Source organism: Ranitomeya imitator, chromosome 4 (genome assembly GCF_032444005.1).
Source record: "Ranitomeya imitator isolate aRanImi1 chromosome 4, aRanImi1.pri, whole genome shotgun sequence".
NCBI lineage: Eukaryota > Metazoa > Chordata > Amphibia > Anura > Dendrobatidae > Ranitomeya > Ranitomeya imitator.
Genome location: NC_091285.1, coordinates 44,757,856 through 44,779,851, shown reverse-complemented (window position 1 = coordinate 44,779,851; position 21,996 = coordinate 44,757,856).

The following is a 21,996-nucleotide window of genomic DNA, read 5'->3' as shown; positions in this document are numbered from 1 at the left end:
CCTCATCAAGGTGGCCGTCAGTGAGTATGTCAAAAGCAAGCAATATCACAATGGCATGTAAGTATAACATATGTAGAAGAAAACAAATTAAACATAATATCATACATCAATCTAATTTTATACATATTCGTCCAAGTCCTTCTTTCCAACACTGGGTCTTGTACATCATTCATGCCTTTGCAATATGTGACAATTTTGATGCTGAAAGATCACTAACAGGTACGAATGGATCACATTTGATTTCCTGTTTAAGGAGATAGGCAAATATCAGAAAAAATAATAATAATAATAATAATAATAATAAAAAGCCATATATACATCTCAATAAAAACAAAAACAAAATTAAAATTAAACACACCCAGAGTAAAAAGAAGAAGAGGGTGAAAAAGGGGGAGGATGAGAAGAAATACTAAATAAGGGCATATATAACACTGCAAAATCGGAAAATAGTGGGCAAACCAGAGGAAGGAGGAGAAGGATAAGTACTCATTTAGTCCTCTCAGGGTCATGGTATCTAAGACCACGATCCACTTGGCCTCCACCTGCGCCAAAATCTTTTTGTAGTCACCCCCCCTAATACCCAGATGGACAACATCAATACCCCGCACCATAAAAGACGAGGGATCGCTCCCATGAAATTGTTTAAAATGGCGCGGGATAGTCTTGAGGAGGGAAAGGTCGGTCACTGTCCTGGCCGCACAAATGTCCCACACATGCTCACACACGCACTTTCTAAGCTCTCTAGATGTAAGACCAATATAGATTTTTGAACAGCCGCAGGTGGCATAGTTGATGACATTCATACTACCACACCATCTACGGTGTCTGATGTCAAATTGTTTTTACCGTCTGATGAGCTAAACGTGGTGCAGCGCAGGACATTTGTGCAGGCAAGACAGTGACCGCAGGATATGGACCCAAAATTAGGGCCTTTAGAGCCAAACGGGTTGGAAAAAGTTGGAGTGTTGTGGCTATCAACCAAGAGGTCCTTCAGATTCTTTGTTCTTTTAGCGGTCATAGAAGGGCCAGCACCAAGTGATGTATTTAGACGAGATTATGCACCTAAAATGGGCCAATGTTTCTTGAGTATCTCTCTCATCTCCTCTCATTCATGGTTGAACGTGGAGATAAATCTTATGGGCCTGTTATTAGTGGTCCGCTCTCTAGTCTTGAAGGACTTCAAAAGGTCACCACATGGAGTGGCTCTAGCTCGCTGATAACCATGCCTGACACATCTATTTGAATAACCACGTGCCGAAAATCTTGATTTAAGGTCAAGAGCCTGAGTTTCGAATTTGGCATCAGATGAGCAAATCCTCCTCATCCTTAGGAACTGCCCGACTGGGACAGCCCTAATTGTGGATGGATTATGAGCTGAGGATGCACGAATTAGTGCATTAACGGATGTAGGTTTTCAATATACATCCGTCTGGATGCAACCGGCATTATCAACCGCAAACGTAACATCCCAAAAAATTTTTAACATCATATATATATGTCAGATGGATATTTAACGAACTCGAATTCAGCGTCCCAATGAATTCGCCGAGCTGCTGCACCGTCCCATCCCACAAGAAAAAAACATCATCTATATAACGATGCCAGCACAGCACATGGGAGGCGGCCCGCGGGCCCTCGTCACCAAAACTAAATCTCTCCCAGGACCCCAGGAAGAGATTTGCATATGAGGGCGTGCAGGCTGCGCCCATGGCTGTGCCGCGCTTCTGTGAGTAAAATTGGTCTTTAAAGACAAAAAAATTGTGGGTAAGGACATAGTGCAGCAGGTTGAGGATCAGCTCACACAAAGGGCCATCCCAGTCAGAAGCCCCAAGGAAGAGGCGGACAGCCTCGATGCCATGATGATGATTGATACATGTGTAGAGGCTCTGTACATCAGCTGTCACTAGTAATGTGACAAGAATGCCATCAACCCTAGCCTGGGCGTCCGTAGTGTCCTGTTGTGAATTCTGTGGCAGAGCTCCCTCCTGTGGTCACAAGTGGTACTTCGGCTGATTCTCTCTGTGAGCTTCTGTTGGTGGAGGGAAGTGGTAATGCGGCTTCTGAGTTTCCTCCCTCAGGTGATCTGGTGAGGTCGTTAGGTGCTTCTCTACTTAACTCCACCTAATGCTTTGATCCTGGCTTCCTGTCAATGTTCCAGTGTTGGACTTGCTTTTCCCTGGATCATTCCTGTGGCCTGCTGCTCTGCATAGCTAAGTTCTTCTTTGCTATTTGTTTGCTATTTTTTCTGTCCAGCTTGTCTAATTTGTTGCTGGAAGCTCTGGGACGCAAAGGGTGTACCTCCGTGCCGTTAGTTCGGTACGGAGGGTCTTTTTGCCTCCTTTGCGTGGTTTTCTTTAGGGTTTTGTGTAGACCGCAAAGTTACCTTTTCTATCCTCGTTCTGTTAAGAAAGTCGGGCCTCACTTTGCTGAATCTATTTCATCTCTACTTTTGTCTTTTCATCTTAACTCACAGTCATTATATGTGGGGGGCTGCCTTTTCCTTTGGGGTATTTCTCTGAGGCAAGGTAGGCTTATTTTCTATTTTCAGGCTAGTTAGTTTCTCAGGCTGTGCCGAGTTGCATAGGCAGAGTTAGGCGCAATCCACGGCTGCCTCTAGTGTTGTTTGGAGAGGATTAGGAATTGCGGTCTGCAGAGTTCCCACGTCTCAGAGCTCGTTCTATGATTTTGGGTTATTGTCAGATCACTGTATGTGCTCTGACCGCTATGTCCATTGTAATACTGAATTGCCTTTCATAACAGTACAGGAAGCCGAAAGTACTTATGATTCTCAATAGAGGGAAAAAAAAAGTTCTGAGACCATTTTTTTTTCTTTGCACTGTGTTTTGCCTTTTTTTTCCCCTAGACATTTGGGTGGTTCAGTACACAGGTGTAGCGATGGACATTAGAAGTCTGTCTTCATGTGTGGATCAGCTCTCGGCAAGAGTACAAAAGATTCAAGACACTATTGATCTGAAAGCTATGTTGGAACCAAGAATTCCTATTCCTGATTTGTTTTTTGGAGATAGAACTAAGTTTCTGAGTTTCAAAAATAATTGTAAATTATTTCTGGCCTTGAAACCTCGCTCCTCTGGTGATCCAGTTCAACAGGTTTTGATTGTTATTTCTATTTTGCGCAGCGACCCTCAGGACTGGGCATTTTCTCTTGCGCCAGGAGATCCTGCATTGAGTAATATCGATGCGTTTTTCCTGGCGCTCGGATTGCTGTACGATGAACCTAATTCAGTGGATCAGGCAGAGAAAAATTTGCTGGCTCTTTGTCAGGGTCAGGATGAGATAGAGGTATATTGTCAGAAATTTAGAAAGTGGTCCGTGCTCACTCAATGGAATGAATCTGCGCTGGCAGCTATGTTCAGAAAGGGTCTCTCTGAAGCCCTTAAGGATGTCATGGTGGGATTTCTTATGCCTGCTGGTTTGAATGAGTCTATGTCTTTGGCCATTCAGATCGGTCGACCTTTGCGTGAGCGTAAATCTGTGCACCATTTGGCGGTATTACCTGAGCTTAAACCTGAGCCTATGCAGTGCGATAGGACTTTGACCAGAGTTAAACGGCAAGAACACAGACGTCTGAATGGGCTGTGTTTCTACTGTGGTGATTCCACTCATGCTATCTCTGATTGTCCTAAGCGCACTAACCGGTTCGCTAGGTCTGCCACCATTGGTACGGTACAGTCAAAATTTCTTCTGTCCGTTACCTTGATCTGCTCCTTGTCATCGTATTCTGTCATGGCATTTGTGGATTCAGGCGCTGCCCTGAATTTGATGGACTTGGAGTATGCTAAGCGTTCTGGGTTTCTCTTAGAGCCCTTGCAGTGCCCTATTCCATTGAGAGGAATTGATGCCATGCCTTTGGCCAAGAATAAGCCTCAATACTGGACCCAGCTGACCATGTGCATGGCTCCTGCACATCAGGAGGTTATTCGCTTTCTGGTGTTGCATAATCTGCATGATGTGGTCGTGTTGGGGTTGCCATGGCTACAAGCCCATAATCCAGTATTAGATTGGAAATCCATGTCGGTGTCCAGCTGGGGTTGTCAGGGGGTACATGGTGATGTTCCATTTCTGTCAATTTCGTCATCCACCCCTTCTGAGGTTCCAGAGTTCTTGTCTGATTACCGGGATGTATTTGATGAGCCCAAGTCCGATGCCCTACCTCCGCATAGGGATTGTGATTGTGCTATCAATTTGATTCCGGGTAGTAAATTCCCAAAAGGTCGACTGTTTAAATTATCCGTGCCTGAGCATTCCGCTATGCGCAGTTATGTGAAGGAATCCCTGGAGAAGGGGCATATTCGCCCGTCATCATCACCATTAGGAGCAGGGTTCTTTTTTGTAGCCAAGAAGGATGGTTCGCTGAGACCTTGTATAGATTACCGCCTTCTAAATAAGATCACGGTTAAATTTCAGTACCCCTTGCCATTGTTATCTGATTTGTTTGCTCGGATTAAGGGGGCTAGTTAGTTCACCAAGATAGATCTTCGTGGTGCGTATAATCTGGTGCGAATCAGGCGAGGAGATGAATGGAAAACTGCATTTAATACGCCCGAGGGTCATTTTGAGTATCCAGTGATGCCATTCGGACTTGCCAATGCTCCATCAGTGTTTCAGTCCTTTATGCATGACATCTTCCGAGAGTACCTGGATAAATTCCTGATTGTGTACTTGGATGACATTTTGATCTTCTCGGATGATTGGGAGTCTCATGTGAAGCAGGTCAGAACAGTTTTTCAGGTCCTGCGTGCTAATTCTTTGTTTGTGAAGGGATCAAAGTGTCTCTTTGGTGTGCAGAAGGTTTCATTTTTGGGGTTCATCTTTTCCCCTTCTACTATCGAGATGGATCCTGTTAAGGTCCAAGCCATCCATGATTGGACTCAGCCGACATCTCTGAAAAGTCTGCAAAAGTTCCTGGGCTTTGCTAATTTTTATCGTCGCTTCATCTGCAATTTTTCTAGTATTGCCAAACCATTGACCGATTTGACCAAGAAAGGTGCTGATTTGGTCAATTGGTCTTCTGCTGCTGTGGAAGCTTTTCAAGACTTGAAGCGTCATTTTTCTTCTGCCCCTGTGTTGTGTCAACCAGATGTTTCTCTTCCGTTCCAGGTCGAGGTTGATGCTTCTGAGATTGGAGCAGGGGCTGTTTTGTCGCAGAGAGGTTCTGATTGCTCAGTGATGAAACCATGCGCTTTTTTTTCCAGGAAGTTTTCGCCTGCTGAGCGTAATTATGATGTGGGCAGCCGAGAGTTGCTGGCCATGAAGTGGGCATTCGAGGAGTGGCGTCATTGGCCTGAAGGAGCTAAGCATCGCGTGGTGGTATTGACTGATCATAAGAACTTGACTTATCTTGAGTCTGCTAAGCGGTTGAATCCTAGACAGGCTCGTTGGTCGCTGTTTTTTGCCCGTTTTGACTTTGTGATTTCGTACCTTCCGGGCTCTAAAAATGTGAAGGCGGATGCTCTGTCTAGGAGTTTTGTGCCCGACTCTCCGGGTTTGTCTGAGCCGGCGGGTATCCTCAAGGAAGGAGTAATTGTGTCTGCCATCTACCCTGATTTGCGGCGGGTGCTGCAAAAATTTCAGGCTAATAAACCTGATCGTTGTCCAGTGGAGAGACTGTTTGTCCCTGATAGGTGGACCAATAAAGTTATCTCTGAAGTTCATTGTTCGGTGTTGGCTGGTCATCCTGGAATCTTTGGTACCAGAGAGTTGGTGGCTAGATCCTTTTGGTGGCCGTCTCTGTCGCGGGATGTGCGTGTTTTTGTGCAGTCCTGTGGGATTTGTGCTCGGGCTAAGCCCTGCTGTTCTCGTGCCAGTGGGTTGCTTTTGCCCTTGCCGGTCCCGAAGAGGCCTTGGACACATATCTCTATGGATTTTATTTCTGATCTTCCCGTTTCTCAAAAGATGTCAGTCATTTGGGTGGTCTGTGATCGCTTTTCTAAGATGGTCCATCTGGTACCCTTGTCTAAATTGCCTTCCTCCTCTGATTTGGTGCCATTGTTCTTCCAGCATGTGGTTCGTTTACATGGCATTCCAGAGAATATCGTTTCTGACAGAGGTTCCCAGTTTGTTTCAAGGTTTTGGCGAGCCTTTTGTGGTAGGATGGGCATTGACTTGTCTTTTTCCTCGGCCTTCCATCCTCAGACTAATGGCCAGACCGAACGAACCAATCAGACCTTGGAAACATATCTGAGATGCTTTGTTTCTGCCGATCAGGATGACTGGGTGTCCTTTTTGCCTTTGGCTGAGTTCGCCCTTAATAATCGGGCTAGCTCGGCTACCTTGGTTTCGCCATTTTTCTGCAATTCTGGGTTCCATCCTCGTTTCTCTTCAGGACAGGATGAGTCTTCGGACTGTCCTGGTGTGGATACTGTGGTGGACAGGTTGCAGCAGATTTGGACTCATGTAGTGGACAATTTGACCTTGTCCCAGGAGAAGGCTCAACGTTTCGCTAATCGCAGACGCCGTGTGGGTCCCCGACTTCGTGTTGGGGATCTGGTTTGTTTATCTTCTCGTCATATTCCTATGAAGGTTTCCTCTCCTAAGTTTAAACCTCGTTTCATTGGTCCGTATAGGATTTCTGAGGTTCTTAATCCTGTGTCTTTTCGTCTGACCCTTCCAGATTCTTTTTCCATACATAACGTATTCCATAGGTCATTGTTGCGGAGATACGTGGCACCTATGGTTCCATCTGTTGATCCTCCTGCCCCGGTTTTGGTGGAGGGGGAATTGGAGTATATTGTGGAGAAGATTTTGGATTCTCGTGTTTCTAGACGGAACTCCAGTATCTGGTTAAATGGAAGGGTTATGCTCAGGAAGATAATTCCTGGGTTTTTGCCTGTGATGTCCATGCTCCCGATCTTGTTCGTGCCTTTCATGTGGCTCATCCTGGTCGGCCTGGGGGCTCTGGTGAGGGTTCGGTGACCCCTCCCCAAGGGGGGGGGTACTGTTGTGAATTCTGTGGCAGAGCTCCCTCCTGTGGTCACAAGTGGTACTTCGGCTGATTCTCTCTGTGAGCTTCTGTTGGTGGAGGGAAGTGGTACTGCGGCTTCTGAGTTTCCTCCCTCAGGTGATCTGGTGAGGTCGTTAGGTGCTTCTCTACTTAACTCCACCTAATGCTTTGATCCTGGCTTCCTGTCAATGTTCCAGTGTTGGACTTGCTTTTCCTTGGATCATTCCTGTGGCCTGCTGCTCTGCATAGCTAAGTTCTTCTTTGCTATTTGTTTGCTATTTTTTCTGTCCAGCTTGTCTAATATGTTGCTTTAAGCTCTGGGACGCAAAGGGTGTACCTCTGTGCCGTTAGTTCGGTACGGAGGGTCTTTTTGCCCCCTTTGCGTGGTTTTCTTTAGGGTTTTGTGTAGACCGCAAAGTTACCTTTTCTATCCTCGTTCTGTTAAGAAAGTCGGGCCTCACTTTGCTAAATCTATTTCATCTCTACGTTTGTCTTTTCATCTTAACTCACAGTCATTATATGTGGGGGGCTGCCTTTTCCTTTGGGGTATTTCTCTGAGGCAAAGTAGGCTTATTTTCTATCTTCAGGCTAGTTAGTTTCTCAGGCTGTGCCGAGTTGCATAGGCAGAGTTAGGCGCAATCCACGGCTGCCTCTAGTGTTGTTTGGAGAGGATTAGGAAGTGCGGTCTGCAGAGTTCCCACATCTCAGAGCTCGTTCTATGATTTTGGGTTATTGTCAGATCACTGTATGTGCTCTGACCGCTATGTCCATTGTAGTACTGAATTGCCTTTCATAACAGTGTCCTGTACATATGATGGTAAGGTTTCAGAGGATCATAAAAGAAAATAAAATAAAAATTTGAATTCGGCAAGTAATGGGTTAATTGAATTGAGGTTGGGTGGACATTAAGGGGTTTAGGAAAAGGGGGTATAGAAGCTCACATGAGTCACAAATACCTATTTGTCAAGTCGTTTTGACATTGCTGTGCATATATTCATTATTTTTAATGTTTATTGAGCACTTTTTCAGGTGAGTTCACTTACCATACCTACTTCTGGATCTACACACAAGTTAGATGAAGCTGAACAATCATAACTGGATATAGTTAGAGCTGCATTTCTCTTGACAGAAAGTGCCAAAATATGAAGTGTCCCGTAGTAAAGAACGATTTCTGAAAAATGAGGTATAGCGGTATTTAGCAGTAGACCTTCCTTGCCTAGAGGCCAGCACTGGAGCAAGGTCAAGTGAGTAACAAATGACTTATAGTTTTGCCTCTACAATTATATTCCTCGATGTCCATATGTAGCATTTTATTGTACAGTATTTTATGAAATTCCTTGCAAAACCAAGCTCTGTCTTGCTATAGATTTAAACTATGTAAGGAACATGAAAATCTGGTAAAACTATTGCAAATGCAAGTTGTTTCCAGCATAGTAGCACCATTATTGGTGGAGCAAAGAACTTGGAGGAGGAGGTTAATGATCCAGACCTTCCTCTTTTAATACACCTCCCTTTTAGGACAGGAATTAAGTATTAAACAGTGCATTAATATATTGTTGGCAGGCAACTTTAAGGGGCATCAGCCAATGGAATCAATCCATCTATATGGGCAAGCAGGTCATAGAAAGCTTAATAAAATGATACCTTGATGTTTGTGACCTGATGCTTTATTCCAGAAAAATACACATTTTTCTTAATATATAAATGAGTTGTTAAGATCTATGGGCCAGACATAGATCTCCCAGAGAATCTGCCTCTAGAGCACATATGTCAAGCTCTGGCCTGCGGGCCAAAACAGCCAGGCAGTGTGAGTATATTTGGTCTGCGATGCCAGATGAGTCACCTGCCCGGAAACGCACTTTCACCTGTCATCGCACTTTCAGCTATATAGAGTTGAATGCATTGATGTGGGAAGAAGCATAAGCTGATGCTCCCTCTCATATCAAAACCCTTATGCATCTGACATCTCAGCACAGTGGGCGCAATGACATCATTACCACATGCCCGCTGTACTGAGATGTGTAGACGATCTGAAGGCACCATGAAGAGACCGGAGCAGTGTAGAAATGGACAGAGATGAATAATTATATATATTTTTTTTTATGTGGCACTATTATACTGTATGAATCACTATGTGTGAGCCATTATACTGTTTGGAGCACTATGTAGGGACATTATACTGCATTAACCCCTTAATCCCATATGACGTACTATCCCGTCGAGGTGGGGTGGGCCTTAATTCCCACCGACAGGATAGTACATCATAGGCGATCGGCCGCCCTCACGGGGGGAGCGTGGCCGATCGCGGCCGGGTGTCAGCTGACTATCGCAGGGCACATTAACCCAAACTCAAACATGATCGCGATGTGCCGGCGGTACAGGGAAGCATCGCGCAGGGAGGGGGCTCCCTGCGTGCTTCCCTGAGACGATCGGTACAAGGTGATGTGCTCACTTTGTACCGAGGTCTTCTCCCTGCAGTCCCCGGATCCAAAATGGCCACAGGGCTGCATCCGGGTCCTGCAGGGAGTACTTCCGGGTCAAGAGCAGGCTGCAGCTGCAGCTCTGTAAGCCTGCAGCGATGAGTGAGATCACCGATCTCACAGAGTGCTGTGCAAACTGTGAGATGGGCGATCTGTGATGTCCCCCCCGGGACAAAGTTAAAAAAAAATTTCCACATGTGTAAAAAAAAAAAAAATTACTAAATAAATAAATAAAAAAATATATATATTATTCCCATAAATACATTTCTTTATCTAAAAAAATAAATAAATAAATAAAAGTGCACATATTTAGTATCGCCGCGTCCATAACGACGCATCCTATAAAACTGTCCCACTAGTTAACCCCTTCAGTGAACACCGTAAGAAAAAAAAAAACGAGCCAAAAAACAACGCTTTACTATCACACCGCCGAACAAAAAGTGGAATAACACGCGATCAAAAAGACGGATATAAATAACCATGGTATCGCTGAAAACGTCATCTTGTCCCGCAAAAAACGAGCTGCCACAAAGCATAATAAGCAAAAAAATAAAAAAGTTATAGTCCTGAGAATAAAGCGATGCCAAAATAATTATTTTTTCTATAAAATAGCTTTTATCGTATAAAAGCGCCAAAACATAAAAAAATGATATAAATGAGATGTCGCTGTAATCGTACTGACCCGACGAATAAAACTGCTTTATCAATTTTACCAAACGCGGAACGGTATAAACGCCTCCCACAAAAGAAATTCATGAATAGCTGGTTTTCGGTCATTCTGCCTCACAAAAATCGGAATAAAAAGTGATCAAAAACTGTCACGTGTCCAAAAATGTTACCAATAAAAACGTCAACTCGTCCCGCAAAAAACAAGACCTCAGAAGACTCTGTGGACTCAAATATGGAAAAATTATAGGTCTCAAAATGTGGAGACGCAAAAACTTTTTTGCTTTAAAAAAGCGTCTTTTAGTGTGTGACAGCTGCCAATCATAAAAATCCGATATAAAAAACACTATAAAAGTAAATCAAACCCCCCTTCATCACCCCCTTAGTTAGGGAAAAGTAATAAAATTAATAAAATGTATTTATTTCCATTTTCCCATGAGGGCTAGGGTTAGGGCTAGGGTTAGGGCTAGGGTTAGGGCTAGGGTTGGGGTTAGGGTTAGGGTTAGGGTTGTGGCTAGGGTTAGGGCTAGGGTTAGGGTTAGGGTTAGGGTTGGGGTTAGGGTTCGGAGCTAAAGTTAGGGTTAGGGTTGGGGCTAAAGTTAGGGTTAGGGTTGGGGCTAAAGTTAGGGTTAGGGTTGGGGCTAAAGTTAGGGTTGGGGCTAAAGTTAGGGTTAGGGTTTGGATTATACTTACGGTTGGGATTAGAGTTGGGATTAGAGTTAGGGGTGTGTCAGGGTTAGGGGTGTGGTTAGGGTTACCGTTGGGATAATGGTTAGGGGTGTTGTTGGATTAGGGTTTCAGGTAGAATTGGGGGTCTCCACTGTTTAGGCACATCAGGGGCTCTCCAAACGCGACATGGCGTCCGATCTCAATTCCAGCCAATTCTGCGTTGAAAAAGTAAAAGAGTGCTCCTTCCCTACCGAGCTCTCCGGTGCACCCAAACAGGGGTTTACCCCAACATATGGGGTATCAGCGTACTCAGGACAAATTGGACAACAACTTTTGGGGTCCAAGTTCTCTTGTTATCCTTGGGAAAATAAAAATCATTTTTGTGGGAAAAATAAGATTTTTTTATTTTCGCGGCTCTGCGTTGTAAACTGCAGTGAAACACTTGGGGGTTCAAAGTTCTCACAACACATCTAGATAAGTTCCTTGGGGGGTCTAGTTTCCAATATGGGGTCACTTGTGGGGGGTTTCTACTGTTTGGCTACATCAGGGGCTCTGCAAATGCAACGTGACGCCTGCAGACCAATCCATCTAAGTATGTATTCCCTTCCGAGCTCTGCCATGCGCCCAAACAATGGTTTAGACCCACATATGGGGTATCAGCGTACTCAGGACAAATTGCACAACAATTTTTGTGGTCTAATTTCTTCTCTTACCCTTGGGAAAATAAAAAACTGGGGGCAAAAAGATCATTTTTGTGAAAAAAATATGATTTTTTATTTTTACGGCTCTGCATTATAAACTTCTATGAAGCACTTGTTGGGTCAAAGTGCTCACCACACATCTAGATAAGTTCCTCAAGGGGTCTACTTTCCAAAATGGTGTCACTTGTGGGGGGTTTCAATGTTTAGGCACATCAGGGGCTCTCCAAATGCAACATGGCGTCCCATCTCAATTCCAGTCAATTTTGCATTGAAAAGTCAAATGGCGTTCCTTCCCTTCCGAGCTCTCCCACGCGCCCAAACAATGGCTTACAGCCACATATGGGGTATCAGCGTACTCAGGACAAATTGCACAACAACTTTTGTGGTCTAATTTCTTCTCTTACCCTTGGGAAAATAAAAAATTGGGGGCAAAAAGATCATTTTTGTAAAAAAATATGATTTTTTATTTTTACGGCTCTGCATTATAAACTTCTATGAAGCACTTGGTGGGTCAATGTGCTCACTACACATCTAGATAAGTTCCTTAAGTGGTCTACTTTCCAAAATGGTGTCACTTGTGGGGGGTTTCAATGTTTAGGCACATCAGTAGCTCTCCAAACGCAACATGGCGTCCCATCTCAATTCCAGTCAATTTTGCATTGTAAAGTCAAATGGCGCTCCTTTCCTTCCGAGCTCTGCCATGCGCCCAAACAGTGGTTTATCCCCACATATGGGGTATCAACGTACTCAGGACAAATTGTACAACAACTTTCGGGGTCCATTTTCTCCTGTTACCCTTGGTAAAATAAAACAAATTGGAGCTGAAATAAATTTTGTGTGAAAAAAAGTGAAATGTTCATTTTTATTTAAACATTCCAAAAATTCCTGTAAAACACCTGAAGGGTTAATAAACTTCTTGAATGTGGTTTTGAGCACCTTGAGGGGTGCAGTTTTTAGAATGGTGTCACACTTGGGTATTTTCTATCATATAGACCCCTCAAAATGACTTCAAATGAGATGTGGTCCCTAAAAAAAAAATGGTGTTGTAAAAATGAGAAATTGCTGGTCAAATTTTAACCCTTATAACTCCCTAACAAAAAAAAATTTGGTTCCAAAATTGTGCTGATGTAAAATAGACATGTGGGAAATGTTACTTATTAAGTATTTTGCATGACATATCTCTGTGATTTAAGGGTATAAAAATTCAAAGTTGGAAAATTGCGAAATTTTCAAAATTTTCGCCAAATTTCCATTTTTTTCTCAAATAAACGCAAGTTATATCGAATAAATTTTGCCACTAACATGAAGAACAATATGTCACGAGAAAACAGTGTCAGAATCGCTAAGATCCGTTGAAGCGTTCCAGAGTTATAATCTCATAAAGGGACAGTGGTCAGAATTGTAAAAATTGGCCCGGTCATTAACGTGCAAACCACCCTCGGGGCTTAAGGGGTTAATGGAGTACTATGTGAGGCTGTTATACTGTATAAAGCACTTTGTGGGTCCATTATACTTTGTGGAGCACTATGTGTGGGCAATTATACTATTATTCTGCATGGAGCACTATGTGGGGCCATTTGTTGTGAATTCTGTGGCAGAGCTCCCTCCTGTGGTCACAAGTGGTACTTCGGCTGATTCTCTCTGTAAGCTTCCGTTGGTGGAGGGAAGTGGTACTGCGGCTTCTGAGTTTCCTCCCTCAGGTGATGTGGTGAGGTCGTTAGGTGCTGCTCTACTTAACTCAACCTAGTGCTTTGATCCTGGCTTCCTGTCAATGTTCCAGTATTGGACTTGTTTTCCTCCTGGATCGTTCCTGTGGCCTGCTGCTCTGCATAGCTACGTTTTCCTTTGCTATTTTGTTTGCTTTTCTTCTGTCCAGCTTATCTATTTGTTTGCTGGAAGCTCTGGGACGCAGAGGGTGTACTTCCGTGCCGTTAGTTCGGTACGGAGGGTCTTTTTGCCCCCTTTGCGTGGTTTTTAGGGTTTTGTGTTGACCGCAAAGTTACCTTTCCTATCCTCGCTCTGTTCAGAAAGTCGGGCCTCACTTTGCTAAATCTATTTCATCTCTACGTTTGTCTTTTCATCTTACTCACAGCCATTATATGTGGGGGGCTGCCTTTTCCTTTGGGGTATTTCTCTGAGGCAAGGTAGGCTTATTTTCTATCTTCAGGCTAGCTAGTTTCTCAGGCTGTGCCGAGTTGCATAGGTAGTGTTAGGCGCAATCCACGGCTGCCTCTAGTGTTGTTGGATAGGATTAGGGATTGCGGTCAACAGAGTTCCCACGTCTCAGAGCTCGCTCTATGTTTTTGGATTATTGTCACATCACTGTATGTGCTCTGACCTCTATATTCACTGTGGTACTGAATTGCCTAATCATAACAGTACAGGAAGCCAAAGTACTAATGATTCTCAATAGAGGGAAAAAAGAAGTTCTGAGACCATTTTTTTTCTCTGCACTGTGTTTTGCCTTTTTTTTCCCCTAGACATTTGGGTGGTTCAGGACACAGGTGTAGCAATGGACATTAGAAGTCTGTCTTCATGTGTGGATCAGCTGTCGGCAAGAGTACAATAGATTCAAGACACTATTGATCAGAAATCTATGTTAGAACCACGAATTCCTATTCCTGATTTATTTTTTGGTGATAGAACTAAGTTTCTGAGTTTCAAAAATAATTGTAAACTATTTCTGGCCTTGAAACCTCGCTCCTCTGGTGATCCAGTTCAACAGGTTTTGATCATTATTTCTTTTTTGCGTGGCGACTCTCAGGACTGGGCATTTTCTCTTGCGCCAGGAGATCCTGCATTAAGTAATATCGATGCGTTTTTCCTGGCGCTCGGATTGCTGTACGATGAGCCTAATTCTGTGGATCAGGCAGAAAAAAATTTGCTGGCTCTTTGTCAGGGTCAGGATGAGATAGAGTTATATTGTCAGAAATTTAGAAAGTGGTCCGTGCTCACTCAATGGAATGAATCTGCGCTGGCAGCTATGTTCAGAAAGGGTCTCTCTGAAGCCCTTAAGGATGTCATGGTGGGATTTCCTATGCCTGCTGGTTTGAATGAGTCTATGTCTTTGGCCATTCAGATTGGTCGGCGCTTGCGTGAGCGTAAATCTGTGCACAATTTGGCGGTATTACCTGAGCTTAAACCTGAGCCTATGCAGTGCGATAGGACTTTGACCAGAGTTGAACGGCAAGAACACAGATGTCTGAATGGGCTGTTTTTCTACTGTGGTGATTCCACTCATGCTATCTCTGATTGTCCTAAGCGCACTAAGCGGTTCGCTAGGTCTGCCACCATTGGTACAGTACAGTCAAAATTTCTTCTGTCCGTTACCTTGATCTGCTCTTTGTCATCGTATTCTGTCATGGCATTTGTGGATTCAGGCGCTGCCCTGAATTTGATGGACTTGGAGTATGCTAAGCATTGTGGGTTTTTCTTGGAGCCCTTGCAGTGTCCTATTCCATTGAGAGGAATTGATGCTACGCCTTTGGCCAAGAATAAGCCTCAGTACTGGACCCAGCTGACCATGTGCATGGCTCCTGCACATCAGGAGGTTATTCACTTTCTGGTGTTGCATAATCTGCATGATGTGGTCGTGTTGGGGTTGCCATGGCTACAAGTCCATAATCCAGTATTAGATTGGAAATCCATGTCGGTGTCCAGCTGGGGTTGTCAGGGGGTACATGGTGATGTTCCATTTCTGTCAATTTCGTCATCCACCCCTTCTGAGGTTCCAGAGTTCTTGTCTGATTACCGGGATGTATTTGATGAGCCCAAGTCCGATGCCCTACCTCCGCATAGGGATTGTGATTGTGCTATTGATTTGATTCCTGGTAGTAAGTTCCCAAAAGGCCGATTGTTTAATTTATCTGTGCCTGAGCACGCCGCTATGCGCAGTTATGTAAAGGAGTCCCTGGAGAAGGGGCATATTCGCCCGTCATCGTCGCCATTAGGAGCAGGGTTCTTTTTTGTAGCCAAGAAGGATGGTTCGCTGAGACCTTGTATAGATTACCACCTTCTAAATAAGATCACGGTTAAATTTCAGTACCCCTTGCCGTTGTTATCTGATTTGTTTGCTCGGATTAAGGGGGCTAGTTGGTTCACCAAGATAGATCTTCGTGGTGCGTATAATCTTGTGCGAATTAAGCAAGGCGATGAATGGAAAACTGCATTTAATACGCCCGAAGGTCATTTTGAGTATCTAGTAATGCCATTTGGACTTGCCAATGTTCCATCAGTGTTTCAGTCCTTTATGCATGACATCTTCCGAGAGTATATGGATAAATTCCTGATTGTGTACTTGGATGACATTTTGATCTTCTCGGATGATTGGGAGTCTCATGTGAAGCAGGTCAGAACGGTTTTTCAGGTCCTGCGTGCTAATTCTTTGTTTGTGAAGGGATCAAAGTGTCTCTTTGGTGTGCAGAAGGTTTCATTTTTGGGGTTCATCTTTTCCCCTTCCCCTTCTACTATCGAGATGGATCCTGTTAAGGTCCAAGCCATCCATGATTGGACTCAGCCGACATCTCTGAAAAGTCTGCAAAAGTTCCTGGGCTTTGCTAATTTTTATTGTCGCTTCATCTGCAATTTTTCTAGTATTGCTAAACCATTGACCGATTTGACCAAGAAGGGTGCTGATGTGGTCAATTGGTCTCCTGCTGCTGTGGAAGCTTTTCAAGAGTTGAAGCGTCGTTTTTCTTCTGCCCCTGTGTTGTGTCAACCAGATGTTTCGCTTCCGTTCCAGGTCGAGGTTGATGCTTCTGAGATTGGAGCAGGAGCTGTTTTGTCGCAGAGAGGTTCTGATTGCTCAGTGATGAAACCATGCGCCTTCTTTTCCAGGAAGTTTTCGCCTGCTGAGTGAAATTATGACGTGGGCAACCGAGAGTTGCTGGCCATGAAGTGGGCATTCGAGGAGTGGCGTCATTGGCTTGAAGGAGCTAAGCATCGCGTGATGGTCTTGACTGATCATAAGAACTTGACTTATCTCGAGTCCTCCAAGCGGTTAAATCCTAGACAAGCTCGTTGGTCGTTGTTTTTTGCCCGTTTTGACTTTGTGATTTCATACCTTCCGGGCTCTAAAAATGTGAAGGCGGATGCTCTGTCTAGGAGTTTTGTGCCCGACTCTCCGGGTGTATCTGAGCCGGCGGGTATCCTCAAAGAGGGAGTTATTGTGTCTGCCATCTCCCCTGATTTGCGGCGAGTGCTGCAAAAATTTCAGGCTAATAAACCTGATCGTTGTCCAGCGGAGAAACTGTTTGTCCCTGATAGGTGGATGAATAACGTTATCTCTGAGGTTCATTGTTCGGTCTTGGCTGGTCATCCTGGAATCTTTGGTACCAGAGAGTTAGTGGCTAGATCCTTTTGGTGGCCATCTCTGTCGCGGGATGTGAGTACTTTTGTGCAGTCCTGTGGGATTTGTGCTCGGGCTAAGCCCTGCTGTTCTCGTGCCAGTGGGTTGCTTTTGCCCTTGCCAGTCCCGAAGAGGCCTTGGACACATATCTCTATGGATTTTATTTCAGATCTTCCCGTTTCTCAAAAGATGTCAGTCATTTGGGTGGTCTGTGATCGCTTTTCTAAGATGGTCCATTTGGTACCCTTGTCTAAATTGCCTTCCTCCTCTGATTTGGTGCCATTGTTCTTCCAGCATGTGGTTCGTTTACATGGCATTCCAGAGAATATCGTTTCTGACAGAGGTTCCCAGTTTGTTTCGAGGTTTTGGCGAGCCTTTTGTGGTAGGATGGGCATTGACTTGTCTTTTTCCTCGGCTTTCCATCCTCAGACTAATGGCCAGACCGAACGAACCAATCAGACCTTGGAAACATATCTGAGATGTTTTGTTTCTGCTGATCAGGATGACTAGGTGTCTTTTTTGCCTTTGGCTGAGTTCGCCCTTAATAATCGGGCTAGCTCGGCTACCTTGGTTTCGCCATTTTTCTGCAACTCTGGGTTCCATCCTCGTTTCTCGTCAGGACAGGTTGAGTCTTCGGACTGTCCTGGTGTGGATACTGTGGTGGACAGGTTGCAGCAGATTTGGACTCAGGTAGTGGACAATTTGACCTTGTCCCAGGAGAAGGCTCAACGTTTTGCTAATCGCAGACGCTGTGTGGGTCCCCGACTTCGTGTTGGGGATCTGGTTTGGTTATCTTCTCGTCATATTCCTATGAAGGTTTCCTCTCCTAAGTTTAAACCTCGTTTCATTGGTCCGTATAGGATTTCTGAGGTTCTTAATCCTGTTTCTTTTCGTCTGACCCTTCCAGATTCTTTTTCCATACATAACGTATTCCATAGGTCATTGTTGCGGAGAAACGTGGCACCTATGGTTCCTTCTGTTGACCCTCCTGCCCCGGTTTTGGTGGAGGGGGAGTTGGAGTATATTGTGGAGAAGATTTTGGATTCTCGTGTTTCAAGACGGAAACTCCAGTATCTGGTTAAATGGAAGGGTTATGCTCAGGAAGATAATTCCTGGGTCTTTGCCTCTGATGTCCATGCTCCCGATCTTGTTCGTGCCTTTCATGTGGCTCATCCTGGTCGGCCTGGGGGCTCTGGTGAGGGTTCGGTGACCCCTCCTCAAGGTGGGGTACTGTTGTGAATTCTGTGGCAGAGCTCCCTCCTGTGGTCACAAGTGGTACTTCGGCTGATTCTCTCTGTAAGCTTCCGTTGGTGGAGGGAAGTGGTACTGCGGCTTCTGAGTTTCCTCCCTAAAGTGATGTGGTGAGGTCGTTAGGTGCTGCTCTACTTAACTCAACCTAGTGCTTTGATCCTGGCTTCCTGTCAATGTTCCAGTATTGGACTTGTTTTCCTCCTGGATCGTTCCTGTGGCCTGCTGCTCTGCATAGCTAAGTTTTCCTTTGCTATTTTGTTTGCTTTTCTTCTGTCCAGCTTATCTATTTGTTTGCTGGAAGCTCTGGGACGCAGAGGGTGTACCTCCGTGCCGTTAGTTCGGTACGGAGGGTCTTTTTGCCCCCTTTGCGTGGTTTTTAGGGTTTTGTGTTGACCGCAAAGTTACCTTTCCTATCCTCGCTCTGTTCAGAAAGTCGGGCCTCACTTTGCTAAATCTATTTCATCTCTACGTTTGTCTTTTCATCTTACTCACAGCCATTATATGTGTTGGGCTGCCTTTTCCTTTGGGGTATTTCTCTGAGGCAAGGTAGGCTTATTTTCTATCTTCAGGCTAGCTAGTTTCTCAGGCTGTGCCGAGTTGCATAGGTAGCGTTAGGCGCAATCCACGGCTGCCTCTAGTGTTGTTGGATAGGATTAGGGATTGCGGTCAACAGAGTTCCCACGTCTCAGAGCTCGTTCTATGTTTTTGGATTATTGTCAGATCACTGTATGTGCTCTGACCTCTATATTCACTGTGGTACTGAATTGCCTAATCATAACAGCCATTATACTGTATGATATTGTGAATATATCGTTGCACAGCTGAAAAGTGGTGCACAAGTGGGAGCCCAACCCGTGAATAATATAAATATATAACTTAGCACTCAACTTTTGTTTCATTTGAAGATTTTTAATGCAGTCCAGCAAAAATAAACGTTTCGGTCCTCACTGGACCTTCATCAGGAGCTGCGATACATGATCAAAGGGTGCATAATTAAATGAGAATATACATACAGTGCATGACAATGTCATTGGTACAAAATCATTCATATATGGTGGAGTATATATTCCACTATATTCCACCATATTGGGATTTAAACAGCACCTAGCAGTCATGTGTACTTCTTGATGATCAGTCTCTCTTTTTCTCCATTTATTCTTCCTTTGCTTCTGAGCACGGAGATCACGCCAGATTGGCTGTTGTTGTTATTATGATTTTGTATTTATGTTACTTGTGTCTTTGAATGATTTTGTACCAATGACATTGCCATGTATGTATATTCTCATTTAATTATGCACCCTTTGATCATGTATCGCAGTTTCTGATGAAGGTCCGGTGAGGACCGAAACGTTTATTTTTGCTGGACTACATAAAAAATCTTCAAATTAAACAAAAGTTGAGTGCCAAGTAATATATTTATATTATACTGTATGAAGCACTATATGGGAATATTATACTGTATGGAACACTTTTTGTGGCCATTATACTATATGGAGCACTGTGTGGGGCCTATTTTACTGTATGAAGAACTACATATGGAGCACTATGTATGGAGCACTGTGTGGGGCCATTATACTGTATGGAGCACTATGCAGGGCCTATTTTATTGTATGGAGAACTACATATGGAGCACTATGTATGGAGCACTGTGTGGGGCCATTATACTGTATGGAGCACTATGCGGGGCCTATTTTATTGTATGGAGACCTACATATTGAGCACTATGTATGGAGCACTGCGTGGGGCCATTATAGTGTAGGGAACATTTTTTCTGGACACTATACTGTATGGAGCACTATGTGGGCCATTATACTATATGGAGCACTATATGGGGCTATTATACAGCATAGAACACTTTTTGTTGACATTATACTGTATGGAGCACAATGCAGGGCCCCATTATACCGTACGGAGGACTACGTCGTGTCCATTGTACTGTAAGGAGGGTTGTATGGGGATTATAGTTGAAGAATCATACTGTGATGGGGTCACCATTCTTTCTCGGGGGGATTGAGGGAGGGGGGTAGAGTAGGGTCATCATGCCCTGCGTATGGAGGAATTCACTGTGGGGGTATCTTACTGTGTTTGGGGGCAATTTTGTTAACATCATACTTTATTATCTGCATTATTCAAGGTTTTTTATCTTTTGTTATTGCATATTTATATAAGCTTATTTGGCTGTATGCTTTCTATGCTTTTAATATAAAATATTATATGATTCCAGTATTTTACTCTAAGATCTAGTACCATATACTCGACTATAAGACGACCTGAGTATAAGCCAAGGCACCACCTACTTTTGCCACAGAAAACTGGGTAAGCTTATTGACTCGAGTATAAGCCGGGTATGTATTGTCCCCTCATCCCTGTCCTGCTATGAATGCCTCCCCCTTCCCTGTCCTGGTATGAATGCCTCCCCCGTCCCTGGCCCTGTATGCATGCGTCCCCCGTTCCATCCCTGTATGCATGCCTCTGCCGTTCCGTCCCTGTATGCATGCCTCCTCGTTCCATCCCTATATGCATGCCTCCCCGTTCCATCCCTGTATGCATGCCTCCTTATCCTCTATTCCTGTGTGCATGTTTCCTATTGAAATAAAAAATCATACTCACCTACCTGCGCACCCTGGGTGCTGGAACTGCATCTCATTACGGCCGCCGGCACCTGCCTCCAGCTCTTCCTGTGCTCAGCGGTCACGTGGTACCGCTCATTAAGGTAATAAATATGCGCTCCACGCCTATGGGAGTGGAGACGCATCCATATTCATTACCTTAATGAGCGGTACCACGTGATCGTTCAGCAGGAAGAGCTGCAGGCAGGTGCCGGCGGCCGTAATGAAATGCAGTTCCAGCACCGAGGGCGCACAGGTAGTTGAGTATGATGTGTGCACCGGCTCCTGGCACATGCTGCTCCACCGGCTTTCTGGACCGTGACTCGTGTGTAAGCCGAGGGGGAGTTTTCAGCACAAAAAAAGTGCCGAAAATCTTGGCTTATACAACAGTATATACGGTAATTAAAATGTACTTTGTTTGTAGGACAACCCATTTAAGTTTGTTTCCAAATGAAAAAAATTCACTGTTATATTTGATGATAAGGAAAAACTTACTCAATTGTAGATATTTGTTAAATAAATATCAAGGTTGGCCCTCTCTGTATTTGAATTTGACCTCCCTGCTCTGCAGGTTATTGTAAATAAAAGGGGCATTACCAGTGTGAGACATGTAGATCAGAGTGCAGACTGTCAGTCATTACATGTCTCACATTGGTAACGTCCCCCTTTCACTAACAACAAGCCATTGAGGCATATTCTCCAGGAGATCTATGTCCGCCCCATAGATCTTAACAATTCCTTTACATATTAAGTAAAAGTGTTTTTTTCTGGAACAAAAACATTGGACGGCAGATATCAAGGTATCATTTCATCAAACATCCTGTAACCTACAAGCCCATAAATACGACTTAGGAGGGTTGATCTTACTGACAGATTCCCTTTAAAGACTTACAGATCTGACTCCAGCAGTTTTATGAATTGCTGTCTGCTACCATTTTACTAAGCCGTGGACTTGTAAATACGGTTTAACAGCTATTTACTACCTAATAGTTTTTTGCTTCCCTTTTAAGGCAGTTTAGTTTTATCTTCTAAGCAGGAGTTATAGTTAAAAGCTACCAATCGGAATGTTAACTAACAAACACATTTTACAACAAGGCGCAGATCAAACTTTTCATTGCTTACATTCTGCCACATCTGCTAAGTTTGCCCGCTACTCCTCATTTTAACTACCTGGCACCGAATGCTGCCTCTTCTCGACAATTGCGTTGGCTGCTCAGTTGTATCCTTGGCGCTTTACGCAATGCATTGTTAATACTTTATAAGTCATGGCCTGTGCATTATTAAATGAAAGAGCTCTGTGTGCTTCATTATA